This window comes from Scyliorhinus canicula, chromosome 9, assembly GCF_902713615.1.
Source record: "Scyliorhinus canicula chromosome 9, sScyCan1.1, whole genome shotgun sequence".
Classification (NCBI taxonomy): Eukaryota; Metazoa; Chordata; class Chondrichthyes; order Carcharhiniformes; family Scyliorhinidae; genus Scyliorhinus; species Scyliorhinus canicula.
Window position 1 is genome coordinate 120014646 of NC_052154.1, and position 18967 is coordinate 120033612.

General features: G+C 45.1%; 1 protein-coding gene and 1 pseudogene across 1 annotated transcript in view; one reads left to right on the forward strand and one right to left on the reverse strand.

Annotated features, from left to right (window-relative positions):
* The window catches only part of LOC119971636 (potassium voltage-gated channel subfamily KQT member 1), an 865896-nt gene that overhangs the window by 750447 nt on the left and 96482 nt on the right, over nucleotides 1–18967 (reverse strand). The window lies entirely within an intron of this gene.
* Nucleotides 5557–6031, forward strand: LOC119971637 (annotated as a pseudogene).

The following is an 18967-nucleotide window of genomic DNA, read 5'->3' on the forward strand; positions in this document are numbered from 1 at the left end:
AAACCCACGCAAACACAGGGAGAATGGGAAAACTCCACATGGACAGTGACCCAGGGCCGGGATCGGACCTGGGATCTCACGCCATGAGGCTGCAGTGCTACCCACTACGCCACCGTGCTGCCCCATCGTTAGACCTTTTAATTCCAGATTTTTATTGAATTCACATTTCACAATCTGTCATGGTTGAATTTGGGTCTCTGGATTACTAGTCCAGTGATAATACCACTGCGACAAGGGAAGGCAGTCCTTAACTGCGATGAGCCAGACCCATCCAGTACCATCGAAACTCGAGAGAAAAATCTGGCAGGCAACATTTCTGACTTCATCACCTTGCAGAATCTATGGAGATAGAAGGGAGATAATGTTTCGAGTCTGGATGACTCTTAAAATCATCCATACTCAAAATGTTAGCTCTCTTCTCTCTCCACAGATGCTGTCAGACCTGCAGAGATTGTCCTGTATTTTCTCTTTTTGTTTCAGATTCCAGCAACTGCAGTAATTTGCTTTTATTTCCTTTAAAATCCTGCTGCTTTTCCCTCCCCTATGAAACCTCATGGCACATTTTCTTATCTCGTGCTACTTTCTTTTATCTGCCCACAATGTACCAGGATTAAAATCTAAATCTCAAAGGACAGCTGACAGATTTATTATTATTTAAAGCGATTGTTACCTGAACTGACTTTGATTATTTCCACTCCCCCACCCACAGTGTCACACACGTTCAACTCGTAACTCGTCCTGACTCCCCAAAACGTTTCCACTATCTACAAGGCTCAAGTCAGGAGATTGATGGAACACTCTCCACTTTCTGGACAAATGCAGTTTCGACAATATTCAAGAAGTCCAACACCATGCAGGACAAAACATCTGGCTTGATTGACACCCCATCCACCACCTTAAACATTAAACACTTCACACAGCTCCCAATGGCAGCAATATGTACCATTTACAGATGCATTGCTTCAACTTACCAAGGCTCCTTCGAGACCTCTATCATCTCGAAAAATAAGAACAGCAAATCATGGGAACATCAGGAACATGCAGGTTCCCCTCTTAGCCACACACCAACCTAGCTTGGAACTATATCATCGTTCCTTCACTGTCACTGGGTCTCAATCCTGGAAATCCATTCCTAACAGCACCATGGGGTATACCTACTCCACATGGATGTAGCGGCTCAAGAAGGCAGCTCACCACCACCTTCTCAAGGGAAATTACGGATGAACAAGAAATGCTGGCCCAGCCAACATTTCACCCACACCCCATGAAAGAATGAAAGAAAATGTTAGGGCTCCTTAGATGTTGACTACGGACTGTCCCAACTTGTTAAAACTCAAGTTGTCGAAATTCTTCCTTTGACCAAATTTAATGTGAGAGTGAGCCTGTACTTTTACTTCAGTTATAACCTGGTGGTCACGGGCTCAGCAATCCCATGTTTTAAGGCCGCTTGTCCAATTGATTACAGTGGATCTTCGATTGTAGACAGAAATCAGTCTTTTCCACTTTTCACTAAGAGAGAAGTTTAGGCCCCAACAAGGAAGAGAAACAAAAAGCAAAACAGAAAATTGAATCACCTCAATGGCCCAGCACAAAACTGGACAATAATAACCATAATCTATAGTGCACATCAATATTATTATTACTGCTCAACCTTAATGACTGACATTCCACATGCATCATCACAAGGGCCCCAGCAGGGCAAAGGCACGATTGAGTATGGGCGTATTAACATATGTGCTTATCTATATAACCCTTAATCCCTAATGTCATCCAGAATTTATCAGTGTTGTTACTGCATATAAAGATGTTGAACAGGGCATGCAGTAAATATGTGGGAGATTGAACCATGCAATCTTTCCAAAACCAGACATTGTGTGAAATTGACTGTGGAAAACGGTTTTGTGATTATCAGAATCATCCATGATTCCTACACATTTTTTATAGAGTGTTTATCAGAAACTCCTTGAAAGAAAGCAAAGGAAAACAAATCAGCTTTGGACAAACTCTACATTTTTATCTCTCCTGAATTCAACATTTATTACTTTTTGTCCTTTGTAGTCTGTTATTAGTATATATTTTTTTGAAACCCGAAGCAGAGATTTATGGTGTTAATTAAAGTTGGCATGATTCAATGATCCTGTGCTTAATGATGACCACGTGCAGTGTTTCAGCAGTTACAGATCCTGCCTGTTGTTTGTTTGGGTTTGTTGATGTCCGGACTCCTGTTTAAACACTGGTGACCGAGTTTGCATTCTGCAAAACATTACATAATCAGCCAAAGGAAAATGCATCTTACTCGCATGTGGGAGAGATTTGTCAAGCTGTTTGTTTTTGGAAATCCCAGTTTAGCTGAGGGAGGCCAAGGTTGTTATGGTTCGAGTTTTGGATTAACTCAAGTTAGAGGTTCAATCATCATTCCAGAGAGGAAAGCACCTGGTCCTGACATTCCGAGTATTACCACTGAAATACTGCATTATTGGAAGTGTTATTTTTTAGATCAGATATTAGACCAAGGTGCCATTTTGCCTCTCAAGTGGACGTAAAAGTTCCCATGGTGCAATTTGAAAAAGAGAAGTGGAGTTATTCCTGGTGTCCTGGCCAATATTCACTCAGCCAACAGCACTAAATCATTTTATCTGGTCATTATCTTATGATTTACATGATTGCCTTGCTGCCTGCAACTTGTCTGTCATATTTCCCACATGATAAAACTGACTATGGGTGGGATTTTCCATACATTCTGCCACGTGTTGTGCAGTGGGGTTGGCCTGCCATTGGCTGGTGAGGGGTCTACTGTTCCCGCTGCTGTCAATGGGTTTCCCATTGAATGCACACCTTACGCTGGGGGGTGCCGTTGGCTGGACGGGAAAATCCCGCCGCCATGAACAGCTGAAATATTCTGACCTATGGCCCCGCCTTTGGCCAGGACCAAAAGTCAGCCGGCCGGCCATATCCCCCGCCACACCGGACCGGAAAATCAAGGCGTATACTTCAGATGCTTCATTGACTGTAACAGGATGTCTTGAGGTTGTGAAAGAAATCTTTTGTTTATTCATGTCATGAGATGTGAGCATCTCTGGTGCATCCAGAATGCATTGCCCATCCCTAATTGCCATTGAGATGGTGATGTTGAACCTCTTTCTTGAACCGCTACAGTCCATATAGTATAGGTACACCGACAGCACTATTTGGAAGAGTTTCAGGTTTTTGACCCAGAGGCAGTGATTTCAAATACTTGGATTGAGGTTTTAAGCCACAATGGGGGAAAGTGCAGAGGGTAAGGGGAGCAGACATATATAAATGTATACCGTTCCCATCCTGTGCTAGTTACCTGGCTATATGATACTGCTGGGCCACATTCCTTGAGGTAGGATAGAAGGGCAGCAGGGTAAACTGCCCACGAGCAAAATTTTTCTTTTGACCTGCAGGTCCACAGCAACAGCAGGAAATGATGTAGCTGCTTGGAGGTAGCAAATTGGAAACACAAGAGTCATAGTCATAGATTGGGGTGTGGATTCAGCGATAGCGTCGAGCCTGCCGTGGATCTGGGTGTGTGGATGAATCCCGGAAAGCCCCAAATTGGGCTCCGAGCCGGGCCGATCACGAGTCACCCGACTTGCTCTGCCCGGCACAAGGTAGCACAGTGGGGTTGGCACGGTAGCACAGTGGTTCGTTCTGTTGCTTCACAACTCCATGGTCTTACCCCTACACCAGGTTTGATTCCCGGCTTGGGGCACTGTCTATGCGGAGTCTGCACATTCTCCCCGTGTCTACGTGGGTTTCCTCCAGATGCTCCGGTTTCCTCCCACAGTCCAAAGATGTGCAGGTTAGGTAGATTGGCCATGCTAAATTGCTCATGGTGTCCAAAAAGGTTAGCTGGGGTTACGGGCACAGGGTGGATGTGCGCACTGAGGTACGGAGCTTTTTCCAAGGGCCAATGCAGTCTTGATGGGCCGAATGAACTCCTTCTGCACTGTAAATTCGTCGATTCTATGAATCTGGATCTCGCCCTAGCTGGGTGAGATCCAGATCAGCATATTTAAATGAGCCATTGTTTAATGAGTCACCTGATGAAGGAGCTGCGCTCCGAAAGCTACAGATTCCAAATAAACCTGTTGGTCATTAACCTGGTGTTGTAAGATTTCTTACTGTGTCCACCCCAGTCCAACGCCAGCATCTCCACATCTTGGGAGAGTTACTGAGGCAACAAATAAAAAAGTATAGAAAGAAAATAATAAAAATTTATAAAACAAATACTGATGATTAATGATAGCCATGAAACCATTGTCGATTGTTGTAAAAACCTACCTAATACTGTATAGGGAACCAAATCTGCGAGCCTTACCTGATCTGGCCTACACATGATTCCAGACCCACAGCAATGTGGTTGACTCTTTGTTTTAATTTTTCCAATTGAGGGGAAATTTAGCATGGCCAATCAAACCTATCCTGCATGTCTTTAGGGTGTTGGGGTAAGACCCTCGCAGACACGAGGAGAATGTGCAAACTCAACACGGACAGTGACCCAGAGCCGGGATCAAAGCCGGTTCCTCAGCACCGTGAGGCAGTAATGCCAACTACTGCGCCACTGTACTGCCCTCATGGTTGACTCAAAAGTGACGTCAGAGGGAAGCTGTGATCTGATTGGTTGATAACCAATCTGCCCCAAATTTAAAACTCGTAAACTTAAATTAAACAAATTAATTAATTAGAGATGGCTGGTCAGGTGATGTGCTTAAGCTGCTTGATGTGGGAGCTGGCAGATCCCATTGCGAACTGCAGCGACCACATCTGCAGTAAGTGTTGGCTGCTCGAAGAACTCCGGCTCAGAGTTGATGAGCTGGAGTCTGAGCTTCACACACTGAGGCACATCCGGGAGGGGGAGGCTTACCTGGACACTTTGTTTCAGGAGGCAGTCACACCTGTCAGAGTAAATAGTTTAAATCCTGCCAGTGGCCAGGGACAGCAGGGTGTGACTGCAAGTCAGGCAGGTAAAGGGAACCAGCAGTCAGGAACTCAGGAGCCTCAGCCCTTGACCCTGTCCAACAGGTACGAGGCACTTGCTCCCTGTGTGGATGGCGAACAGGGCTGCAGGAAGGATGAGTCAGCTGACCAAGGCATCATGGTTCAGCAGGCCATTCAAGGGGAGGAAGTAAATAGGCAAGTTGTAGTTGTAGGGGATTCTATTATCAGAGGGATAGATAGTATCCTTTGTGAGCAGGATAGAGGGTCCCGCATGGTATGTTGCCTGCCCGGTGCTAGGGTGCGGGACATCTTTGACCGGCTTGAAAGGATATTGGAGAGGGAGGGGGAGGATCCAGTTGTTGTGGTCCATGTCGGTACCAACAACATAGGCAAGTCTAGGAAAGAGGACCTGTTTAGAGATTATAAAGAGCTAGGATTCAAATTAAAAAACAGGTCCTCAAGGGCGGGGAAGGTGCCGAGGGTAAAGAGGGCCCTGCTACAGAGGCAGAAAGGGGGCATGCCGCGCCCGAACCTGCTGCATTATTATTATTATTCAACAGCGAATATGGAGAAGGTTTAAAGCTCTGTACAATGATTTAAACATCACACAAGCACAGGAATTTTGTTTCTGAACCAATGGGGAACAAATCAGTTTCCTCCTTGGCTGGTATTGGGACAACACTTGGAAGAAAACTGGAAGAGCAAGGCTTTGATAAGGCATATGTAGTGTTAGGCCAGTTCCTTGTTTTGAGAAAGGATGACGAATTGTTTAAAGATTGGTTGAAAGACATCTGTGGAGCCAACAGTAAACAAGCTGGACAGTGCACCACTTGTTTACAAGAATGGTGCAATGCCTTCCTGTAGTTAATATTTTTGTCCAAAGCATGTATCGATCTAGTTTAAAGAAATGTGTTGCAGACTAACACCAATTTTCCCATGCTTGCTAAAGCTTATCTTAAGCATATTTCACAACGTACGATCCAGTTTAAATAATTGTTTTGTAGACAAATCAATTCTACATGCAATATCAGTCCTCTGATACAGGCTTCAATAAATGCTTTTGGCCAAAAAATAAATAAATAAATGACAAAAATCATTCCCTTCATCAAACTCACCGATGTCAGGTCAGATCACAGTAAATTACTTCATTATTTTTCAATATATTGGTCAAGTTGCTGGATGTTGCACCAGCTCCTTCTCAACATTGTTAATGACAGCTAGGCAAACAGGAAAAATTGGTTCCTTCTAAGGAGGTGGTCAGAATCCTGTCAGAATGTCAAACATGAAGTCAGTGTTTTCCATCAATACTACACCCTCTCTTACATTTACAGTTGCGTTGACATTATTGAACAGAGGAAAATGTGATGCTTCAAGAATTAGCAATAATAAGGAGAAATTATCAAAGGGAAAGTTTTGCATGAGCAAAATTGCAGTAAAGCACAGGATTTCAAGCTCATCGCCCTGCAGGTATATTTACCTCAGCATGTAAGGCTGTCACTAAGTAAGTGTCATGGGTTGAAGTGATCTGTACTCAACTTGAGTCAAAGGAATTCAAGATAATAAAGAGTGTTGAATGATAAGAAGAATGATCTGTGTGAAGACTCATCTTTAATATTAGCTAATTCTATGCATAAGCATGTCACTGGTTGAACAATAAACATGCAAATGTTGAAACAGAGGAGCGTGATAGCCAGATTTAAAACAGTCCAACTAAAAGATACCAAAGAGAAAATCCTGGAAAATCTCAGCAGGTCTGGCAGCATCCGTAGGGAGAGAAAAGAGCTGATGTTTCGAGTCCAGATGACCCTTTGTCAGAGCTTTTTTTTTCTTTTTAAAAAAAAATAAATTTAGAGTACCCAATTATTTTTTCCAATTAAGGGGCAATTTAACGTGGCCAATCCACCTATCCTGCACATCTTTTTGGGTTGTGGGGGTGAAACCCACGCAGACACGGGAAGCCTTTGTCAGAGCTTTGATGAGATTTGCTAGCATTTTCTCTTTGGTTTCAGATTCCAACATCCGCAATAATTTGGAGAATTCCACCCATAATCCAGCCAAAACCTTTGCCATCCAAGCAGTTAACTCACAGAGAATGAGAATACTTTGTTCATCATGGTCTCTACTGCCATTTCATGCAAATAATTTTTTACTTTAACCCTATCCTCACCACGAAAATCCATTATATATTGAGAGAAACTTGAAGAGGGAGACCAATGCAAAGATGGCTAGATCACATATTTAATGACATCATCATGCACTGGGCATGCTCATAACATTTCTATGGCACTTCACAACTGGACAGCAACCCCTGAAAACTGTATAAGTGAAGACCGGCCAGAGGAGGAAACTGGGCAAGAGAGAGAAGGAAAGAGGTCAACGAAGAAGCAGGCTAATAGCAGAATCAAAAGACAAGGGTGTTGAGAAGAATTTGGAAAGCAGAGAGAGCAGCAATTTATCAGGGATATTCTAGAGACCAGGGGTGTGATCTATCGGCCGCGCTGCTGGTAGATGCTGGGAGATCCCTCTTCCAGGATCTACCCAGCTCGCCACATCGAGCCATTGTCTCGCACCCATAAATGGGAATCAGATGGAATGACACTTGTAGGGGTTTCCCAAGGGTTCGGAGGCCCTCAGGTGGTTGCCCTCTGGGCAGGGTGACAGTCTGGCACTGCTGGTGCCACCTAGGCCCTTTACACTGCCAGGCTGACACCCTGGCACTGCCAGCCTAGCACCCTGGTAGTACCACCTGGGTGCCAGCCTGGCGCTTCTAAGATGCCTGGGTGGCCCTGCCAATCTGGCAGGGGGGCTGCCAGGGTGAAAGTTAGCATTTTTCCCATGCCAGGGAGCAGGTCCAGGGCTGACCTGCGCATGTGTGAGGTGGGGTGCGAGGGGAGGGGGGGGGGGGGGGGGTGGGAGAAACAAGGACCCCCTGATGGGCGAGTTGGGGCTTTGGGGGGTTTCAGGGGTCGCATCGGGGGGGGGGGGGGGTGGTGTCAAGAGATCAGGACGCCAATCTTCATTAAGGAGTTCTGGTGAGTGGAGCTCCTCAGTGCAGGAAATGGGACTAAATGCGCCCTTAGCAGGGCGATCCCCACTGAGGACCCGAATTGAAACAGAGTCCCGATTGATAGCGTTGTGCTTCTCGGCTCTGTGAGCGCTGGGAAATATCCGGCTAAACACACTCGTCATAGGACTCTGTTCCAATTTGGTTAGATCGCACTCCAGGAAAGTGTGCTGCCAGCAATGGTAGAGTGGAAGGAGTGGGAATGTGCAACAATCCTAACAGAGGAGTAGAGAATTTGCGCAGGGATGTACCGCTAGAGGTGGGTGCGTGCAGTAGCCAGTAGAGCTGTTCAAAGATGGGCTTTGATGAAGGCTTTGCGCAGGGTAGGACATAGGCAGCAAATAAGCTGCAGTTTGTGGAGAATGAAACTGAGGAGACCAGCAGGGATAATATAGATGTTGAGTCTGGAGGGTGATAAAAGCATGCACTTGGGTCTGAACAAAAGTGGGAGAAAGGTAGGGGCAGAGCAGGCAATATTTTGAAAAGTGTGGCACTAACATATTGGGTGCAATTTACCACCCGCGACCAGCTGGAATTGGGATGGGCGCGGCCGTAGATCCCGCGCATGGCCTCTTCCGGGATTCCTGTCAGCCGTTACGTCCCCAAGATCTAATGAGATCTCATGAGATGTCACGGTCGGTTCCTGCACTGATGTGCATAGGTACGTGAGCTGAACTGCTCATGCAACTATGCCTATGCCACATCTAACTGGCTCTTGGAATCCACAGACCCCAGCTAAATGCCGTTTCGCACTGGCCCCCACACACAGGGACCAAGTGGAATACCACTTGGGTGGGTCTCCCAAGTAATTGGTGGCCCCAGGATAGTTGGAACCTGGGCAAGGTGGCATCCTGGCACTGCTAATGCCACCCAAGCACTGTGCACTGCTAGACTGTCACCCTGCAAGTCATCCCTAGCCACTTGGGTACCACACTGGCATGGCTGGGATGCCCATGTGGCACTGCCAAGGAATCCAGATGGCATTTTGACTACCACAAAGATTGGGCCCATGGGGGCCCTGCTTTAATGAGGTATGATGCAGAGAGGGGGTTCGAGGACCCCCAACAGGTGAGTTGGGGCATTGGGGGATGTGGGGGTCATGTTGGTGGGGTGGTTGGGGGAGGGGGGTCGAGAGGTCAGGGCACCTCTTCCTGCACTGGTGAACACAGCTCATCAGTGCAGGAAATGTGACTGAGTGCAGCCTCCGCAGGGCGTTCCCCGCTGTGGTCCATAAAAATAACAGAGTGCCGTTCAGTAGCGGGGTCGTGCCCGCTGTTACAAATGCCAGGAACGACCCTGCTGAGGCTGGGAACGGAACTCTATTTTTTTTACGTTTTGTTGCCCCAGTGAAAAACCCAGCCTGGGTTCGAGCAACCTAATCATGGGACATCTGAAAGGGGGGTGAAAGGATCTAGACCAGAAGTATGATCTGGAAGAATAGCTTTGTGAAATATAGAAGGAAGAAGTTACAACTCATTCAGGTCTTGATGTCTGACAGCTACTGTGGGAGAGGGTGAACAAATTGAGTTGCAGAAGAAACAGTCTACATGTGGGAGCTGACTCCATTCAAACTTGAGCGGCAATATCAGAAATGTAAGGTGTTGTGCGGACTTTGTACTTCATTCAAGTAGGTGTGTGTATTATATACAAACCACTCTCATTGAAAGGTTTGTACTATATGTTTCCTTCCAACCCACTTTATGTTCACTATCTCCAAAGAGTAATTGATGAAAAGATTAATATTATAGAACAGACCCCTGGAGAGTGCTTTGAGGTAATCCCATGTCCATAGAGGAGGAAATGTAACAGAAGCTCTTCATCCCAATCCCCAAACATAAACTTTGCACTGTAGGTCAGCTGCCCACTAACAAGCCAACATATTTTCATTTTTGTCCCTCTCGATCATTTTTTACATTTTTTCACAGGATGTGGGTGTTGTTTGTTGGCCAACAATTGTTGCACAGCCCTAGCTGCCCATGAGAAGGTGGTGGTAAGTGACCTTATTGAACTGCTGCAGTCCATGTGTTGTAGGTGCACCCTCAGTGCTGTTGGGAAGGAAGTTCCAAGGTTTTGACTCAGCAACAGTGAAGGAATAGCGATCACAGTTATTGATAGTTGAAATAATGATACAATAAACATGAAACGTAATATTGCAGCTAAATGTCAAATAAAGTAAATACTAAATTAATAAAAATATCAAACAAAAAAACGTTTTGTTCAACAAGTCAGAATGGTGTGCAACCTGGAGGTGAACCTGAAAATGGTGTTGCCATGCATCCGCTGTTCTTGTCCTTCTCGGTGGCATCGGTCACTCATTTGGACGTTACTGTCGAAGGAGACTTAGTGAGTTCCTGCAGTCTATATTGTAGATGGTGCACGCTCCTGCCATTCTGTGTCGATGGTGGAGAGAGTGATTGGTTAAGACGGCAGATGGGTGTCAGTCAAATGGGCTGCTTTGTTCTGGGTGGTGTCAAGGTTCTTGAGTATTGTTGGAACTGCACTCATTTAGGCAAGTGGAAAGTACTCCATCACACTGCTGACTTATGTACCGTAGGTGATGGACAAGCCTTGGGGAGCTAAGAGGTGAATTAGTTGCCACAGAATTCCCAGTATCTGACCTGCTCCTGTTGCCACAGTATTTAAAGGATTGGTCCAGTTCAGTTTCTGGTCAATGGTAACACCCAGGGGGCGGCATGTGGTGCAGTGGTTAGCACTGGGACTGCGGCGCTGAGAACCCGGGTTCGAATCCCGGCCCTGGGTCATGTCCGTGTGGAGTTTGCACATTCTCCTTGTGTCTGCGTGGGTTTCACCGCCACAATCCAAAGATGTGCCGGGTACGTGGATTGGCCACGCTAAATTGCCCTTAATTGGTAAACAAAAATACTTGGGTACTCTTAAAAAAAATTATTTTTAATGGTAACATGCAGGATGTTGATAGTGGGGAATTCAATGATGATAATGTCATTAAATGTCAAGGGGACTGGGTTAGGTTCTCTCTTGTTGAAGGTGGTTATTACTTGGCACTTGTGAGGCGTGAATGTTACGATTACATGCGTTTCCATTGCTCCACCCATTATTCTGCTTTGAGTGTTAGAGAAGGTAAAAATAACTTACATCAATGTGCAACATTTCATGAACTCGTGTTATGGGCCAGGGTTTAGGAAACACCAAAGCATATTATGGAGTTCGCCTGACCTAGAACTGTTTCGAGATTTTGGATACGAAGAGCGCAAGAGCCTGCCTTTCTCTATGTAACACAGTTCTTAGGTGCTTTTAATCAAAAAACAAGCTTTATTCTACGAATTTTGTTAACATTTGCGCGGTAATGTTCTATGTTCTATTTGTATAAACACACACAGTAAGAATTTTATTCAACTACAAACATAAAGACCCCACCCAGCTACCGTAATATATGTATAACCCTTAATTACTTCCTCCTTAACTGTTCCAATTTAATAACAAAATCCAAGTAAAACCAGAAACCCTTTTTCATACCACATGGCATTTTTACTGGTATAAGATTTGTCAGTGATACTCTGTTCCCCTTTTCAAACAGCAGGTTTGAATTCCTTCCAGAAAGCAAATATCTCTTTTAAGTTACCGAGTAGTCTGAAAACAGCTTTTAAAAATAAGATAGAGAGACACTGCTTGCAACCTGTGCAGTTCAAAACCAGTCTAAACTCAAAACGAAAGTAAAACTCAGAGCCACAGCCCAGCTCCACCCACACAATGACATCACTGAAGCCATGTGATAAGACAAAAAACACTTCTTCATGGGACATTCCCATGACACTCGGGATGTCCAAAAGTATTTATTGGATGTGAAAACCTTTGGAAATATCACTGTTGCATGTGGAAAATGCAGGCAATTTACTCAAAGCACGGTCCCACTAACAGCAATGTGGTGATGACTAGATAATCTTTTTTGGTGATATTAATTGAGTGTTGGCCAGAACACCAAGGGAAACTCTCTATTCTTCGACAAAATTGTGATACGAGATATTTTATTTCCATCTGCAAGGATGGATGGGGTCTCAGACTTATCCGAAGGATGGCACCTCAGGCACTGCAGCAATTTTTCAGTATGGCACTGAAGTGCCAGCCTAGATTATATATGCAAATCCTGGAATGGAATTTCAACCCACAACTTTCTGACTCGAACATGAGAGTTCTGTCACTGAGTCATGACTGACACCAAAATAGGAGCATGTTAAGTGGACTTTGGAAAGTTTCATGACACAGAAGCCAAATAAATATTTTGGCAGAGCTCCACATGAAAGACTGCTACTTGAAGATTCAGACAGCTTGCATTAAAGGAAAATAATTGGGACCGGGCAAGAAATTAACTGAAGGATTGCAAAGACTGTGAGGGCTAATGGTTACAGAAGTGAAGAGTACATAGTGAAGTGTCTGAGAAATTGGCATTGGGACTTTTTTTAGATGAATAATAAAAGTTAGATGCAAACTGATTAAATTTGCAGGCAATGCCAAATTAGGAGAAGCAATCCAATGGATCTGAAGAGGCAGCCAAAGACTCAACTACAAAAAAGGCCATGACTGCTTTGTATTAATACGACGTTGCCTGCACAGAAAAATGTTTTGAGAGTGCTTCACGGAAGGGAGAAACAAGTTGTAGTTTTTGACTGGAGCTATACCAAAAGATTTTATGCATCTTTTGTTATAAGGCCAATTGGCACATGTAACATGTGCTCATGCCTCTGACTCAGAATGCAAAAGGTGAACAATGGTGGGATCGATTAGATAGGTGGTGAGAGTTCAGAAGCAGGAAAAGGGGAAGTGAAATCGAAAGGTTTAAAAGCAAGTACCAGAGAATGAAAGCTCGACCACTGATGATAGAGCAGGGTGAGAGTGAAGATCCTTAGAAAGCTGACACTGAAGCAAGAAGAACAAAGGATAAGACACAGCCACCAATTGTCACAGCAAGTTCCCACAAACAGCAATGAGAGAAAGATCAGGTCTGCTTGAGGGATAAATATTGACCAGGGCAGGGCAGCACGGTGGGACAGTGGTTAGCATAGCTGCCTATGGCGCATAAGACCTGGATTGAAATCCCGGCCCTGGGTCACTGTCCATGTGGAGTTTGCATGTTCTCCCCATGTCTGCATGGGTTTCACCCCCACAACCCAAAGATGTGCAGAATAGGCGGATTGGCCATGCTAAATTGCCCCTTAATTGGAAAAAATAATTGGGTATTCCAAATTTATTTTTAAAAAAGAAAACAAATATTGACCAGGACATCAAACGGACCTCACTGCTTTTCATCAAATAGCAGCTTAATAATAGTAATAATAATAATCTTTATTGTCATAATTAAGCTTACATTAACACTGAAATAAAGTTACTGTGAAAAGCCCCTAGTTATCACACTCTGGTGTCTGTTCAGGTACACGGAGGGAGAATTCAGAATGTGAATTCACCTATGAACCATGTCTTTCAGGATTTGTGGGAGAAAACTAGAGCACCCGGAGGAAACCCATGCAGGCACAGGGCGAACGTCCAGACACAGCACAGACAGTGACCCAAGCCGGGAATCGAACCCGGGTCCCTGGTGCTGTCAAGCAACAGTGCTAACCACTGGGCAGCACGGTGGCACAGTGGGTTAGCCCTGCAACCTCACGGCGCTGAGGTCCCAGGTTCGATCCCGGCTCTGGGTCACTATCCGTGTGGAATTTGCACATTCTCCCCATGCTTGCGTGGGTTTCACCCCCACAACCCAAAGATGTGCAGGCTAGGTGGATTGGCCACACTAAATTGCCCCTTAACTGGAAAAAATGAATTGGTACTCTAAATTTATTTTTAAAATACAGTGCTAACCACTGTGCTACCATGCCCACCTGGGGTCCTTCATAACCACCATAAAAGGTTGATATGGGACCCAAAAGACAGTACAGCACATCCTCAGTACTGCACTGAAGGGTCAGCCTACATTTTGTGCTCAAGTCTCTGGAGCAGGACTTGAACCTATGACCTTCTGATTCAGGATTGAACATGCTGCCACGAACCCACAGTTGACACCAAATTTGTCATGCTCCCTGCTCACGTGTACAAACCATCAAACAGATTCCCAGCTACCAAGAATGCCTACTCCCGAAAATAAAACTGCACAAATCATTGCTTTGAAATGGGCGTGCAGTCAGTTGTTACATAATGGACCAATAGTCTCCATCAAAACAATATGTCAGCCACCTTATAACAATAACCCTTTGAAGCATATGGCTTCTTTCTTTTTTAAAAATGCCTGAAATATTGTTTTAAAACTATTCATAACCAGGTGGAAAGATCTAGAAACCATCTGTCATCAATTTTTCTTTTTGTCTTGGTTGATTAAGAAAACAAAAATATTATTTTGCAGGTTTCATATCAAGCATGCCCAGTAACCTCTTCCTTTTTCTCACAATGGAGGATTTTCCTCCATCATGGTTGACAGGGCACTCGTCCGTCCCATGATCGCACTTCCGCTCTCACCCTTTCCCCTCCCTCCCAGAACCATGATGCGGGCACTTTCCACCCCACCAGCTTCCACGTTCAACAGATTATGCTTGGTATTTTCGGCACCTCCAGCGAGATACCATCACCAAACACGTCTTGCTCCACCCCCGCATTCTGAAGTGACTATTCCCTCCACGATATCCAAATCCACTCTTCAATCACCGTCAGCAATCCCTCTCCCCTTTGGAATAACACCGTCTCACTAAAGCGCGGGAAATATAACAAGTGCTCCTTTATCTCCTCTCCCCACCCACACTAGCCCCAAATACTCTTTTGAGATGAAACAGCAATTTACTGGCAGTTCTTTCAATTTATTCTCCCCTATTAGTTGTTCATCATGTAGTCTCCCCGACATTGCAGGGACCAATTGCCGATTGGGTGATCAATTTTCAGGACACTGCCAGTGTGATTCCCAAGCTTCCTATCATTGTCATTCTCACCCCCAATCCCATTCTTGGGTCTCCTGACCTTGGCTTTCTCCACTGTTTGAAAGAAGTTCAATGCAAGCTGTAATGATATGTAGACAGTCATATAACTAAAGGGTTAATCACAACACCTAGCTGTAACACTACCACTAGAGGGCACTACTAGATCCACTATATAACTGAGCTCCCAAAGGCTCTTGGTCTCTCTTTCCAAGCAGGAGTAGTTAGATAGCAGTCGTGTAGCAGAGCCAGGTCACAGCCTAGCCACCACATGTAGTTCAGATATAGTTTGTACAGTTATATCTCATTACTTTATTTCTAGAGTTAGTTCAGTAGTGTCGAACTCATTTATTAGTTTTATCGTTACTTAATAAATTTGTTTACTTTACTCCAAAGATTCGAGTGTTCTTCAACATCATCTACAGTTAGTAACGACATATATTACTTAAACCCAGTAATATAACACAAGCCAAGGAATAGCACCTCATCTTCCAATTAGGCACCTTGCAGTCTTCCAGACTCAACATTGACCTCAACAATTCTGACGCATGATCACAGCACCAATGTTTGCAGACTGCAGCTGCTGGTGATGATTCTGCTATTCCCATCCACACCTCCTCTCGACTCATCGCTTGTTTCTTTGCTTATCCCATTAGGATCATCTTTTGCCTTGCACCACCATTTCTTTTGTCACTTAATCTCTCTCGCCTTCCACATGCCTCCCCTCTTTTATTCCCGATCCTTGCCCCATCTCCCTGTCCTGGCCTATGTACTTGCTTAGAGCCTGTTAAGTCTCTAACCTATCCAGTTCTGATGAAAGGTCACCAACCTAAAACATTTGCTTTCTTTCTCTCTCCAAAGCTTCTGCCTGATCTGCTGAGCATTTCCAGTATCTGCAGTATTTTCTTTTGGCCAGTTACTTAACAATTCCACCATCTGTTTTCACACAACTCGATTCATCAAATGTGTTCAGCTTCTTTCTATTCCCTTGAATTGAGGGTTATATTAACAATTAATCTGCGAGGTTGTTCCAGCAAACAATTCACCCCGGACAATTGTAAACAATTTCTTGCAGTCCATTAACTTCAACTTGAGTGCACATAGCATTCTGGCCTCCATGTTTTTGTGTCCTTTCCTTATTACTCCCCTCCCTATATTATAAGCAGTTTTACTAACCTTGACCGAATTTTATGGAGATGCCAGAAGTCTAGCTTATCGAGTGGAGAAACTGTAAGAGCCCCACATCACCTCTCTCCAGGAAAGACCACCACATCATGTGCCACTCAGGCACTTGACAGGCCTTCCGCCATGGACCAAGGATTCCGGGAGAGGAAGTCCAGCCTGCCATGAGCTGCCAGCTAATAAAGACTGGCAGCTCTATTGAATGCCAGCGCCGCTGGAGAGATGGTGGTTTCTGCCAATAGAACACCCAACCAAGGTGTAGGAACATCACTGTATCTCGGCCACAGGTGAGTGGCCAGGAAAGTGTGGGGGGCTAGTGGGGCAAGATTAGCAGGGATCCCTCCCCAAGGGTCAGCAAGCTATCCCATATGGGTTTGCTTTCAGTGCTCCCTGCGAGGTAAGTCCCTACCCACTGCTGGATTGATTGGCAACAAGATGGGAAGGCTGTCCACAGGCCAGCAACAAACTTAATTGAGGTGGAGACAGGAAGGTGGTGGAGGCTCACCCCTCTCACTGTTAAATTCCCAACCCCCCCCCCCCACACACACTAAATTTGCCATGGGGGATTGCCGAAGATTCCAGCCCTGGTGCCTGGGCTCATAATAATCCCTCAGGAGCGCTCTATATATTGTATCATGAAGTGATGACTTGCAAGTTTGGTATCTGTGATACCTCGAATATCAATTCTGGTCACGCACTACTATGAACAATCCAGAAAACCAGTAGAGGCTGACCAAAAACATGACACGATACCTCTGGGGAAAAAAAACACAATATAGAACTGTGTGCCGTGTAAAGATTAATCTAAAATTCAGCAAGGCACAGCCTACAGGAGATACAAATTGCTGGAGAGGAAGAGATATTTCACATTGCCCCTTCAGAAAATTCAGATTTGGATACTTTAGTACATTTACCAGAAGTTCAGAACCTTCTGTAAATCAGTAAAACAATAACAACTGCAGCCATTGCCACATAGAAGACGGATAAACTGCTTCTAGTTTCGTGCTTGCCAACACTCCAGGCGGGATTCTCTCAGCCCGGGGCCAGGTCGGAGAATCTCCGTGACCGGCACGAATCGCGCCAAGCCGCCATGATGCTGGGATGCGGTTCTCCGCAGAGCAGAGAATCAGCGCCTTGGCGCTGGTGCCACGGCGCCCAGTTCATGCCAGGATCAGCAGCTGGAGTGGCGTGGATCGCTCCAGTACCATGCTGGCCCCCTGTAGGAACCAGAATTGCTGATCCTGAGGCCGTGTTGACGCCGTCGAGAAACGTGATGGCATTTTCCATGGCGTCAACACTTAGCCTCAGGATCACAGAATCCCACCCTCCATGTTTGCAACCACTCATATTTTGACCTTCTGTGTTCACAACATTGCCCTTCCAATAAACCTTAGCATGTTCTTCTGTATAGAGTTAAAGCTACCATTACAAGGAATGACTCACCTCTTGACTCCCTGTCCATCAGCTACAATAAAAAGTCTTACAACACCAGATTAATGTCCATCAGGTTTATTTGGAATCACGATCTTTCGGAGCATAGCTCCTTCATCAGGTGAGTGACACTTGAATTGAGGGTTATATTAACAATTCATCTGCGAGGTTGTTCCAGCAAACAATGCACCCCAGACAATTGTAAACAATGCTCCAAAAGCTTGTGATTCCAAATAAACTTGTTGGACTTTAACCTGGTGTTGAAAGGCTTCTTCCTGTGCCCACCTCAGTCCACGTCGTCATCTCCACATCACATCAGCTACAAGGCACAATTCAGAACAAAGAACAAAGAACAAAAAATAGTACAGCACAGGAACAGGCCCTTCAGCCCTGCAAGCTTGCGCTGACCATGCTGCCCGTCTAAACTAAAATCTTCTACACTTCTAGTGTCCACATCTCTCTATTCCCATCCTATTCACGTATTTGTCAAGATGCCCCTTAAACTTCACTATCGTCCCTGCTTCCACCACCTCCTCCGGCAGTGAGGTCCAGGGACCCACCACCCTCTGTGTTAAAAAACTTACCTCGTACATCTCCTCTAAACCTTGCCCCTCACATCTTAAACCTATGCCCCCTAGTAATTGACCCCTCTACCCTGGGAAAAATTATCTGACTATCCAAACTGTCAATGCCCCTCATAATTTTGTAGACCTCTATCAAGTCACCCCTCAACCTCTGTCATTCCAGTGAGAACAAACCAAGTTTATTCAACCTCTCCTCATAGCTAATGCCCTCCATACCAGGCAACATCCTGGTAATTTTCTTCTGCACCCTCTCTAAAGCCTCCACATCCTTCTAGTAGTGTGGCAACCAGAATTGAACACTATACTCCCAAGTGTGGCCTAACTAAGGTTCTATACAGCTGCAACATGACTTGCCAATTTTTATACTCAATGCCCCGGCCAATGAAGGCAAGCATGCCGTATGCCTTCTTGATTATCTTCTCCACCTGTGTTGCTCCTTTCAGTGACCTGTGCACCTGTACATCTTGATCTCTCTGACTGTCAATACTCTTGAGGGTTCTACCATTCACTGTATATTCCCTACCTGTATTAGACCTTCCAAAATGCATTACCTCACATTTGTCCGGATTAAACTCCATCTGCCATCTCTCCGTCCAAGTATCCAAACGATCTAAATCCTGCTGGGTCCTATGACAGTCCTCATCGCTATCCGCAATTCCACCAACCTTTGTATCGTCCGCAAACTTATATTTTCCTCCAAAGAAGTTTGATGGAATACTCTCCACTTGCCAGAATGCGTCCAGCACCAACAACACACAAGAAACTTAATACAACCCAGGACAAAGCAGTTGGTTTGAATACCATTT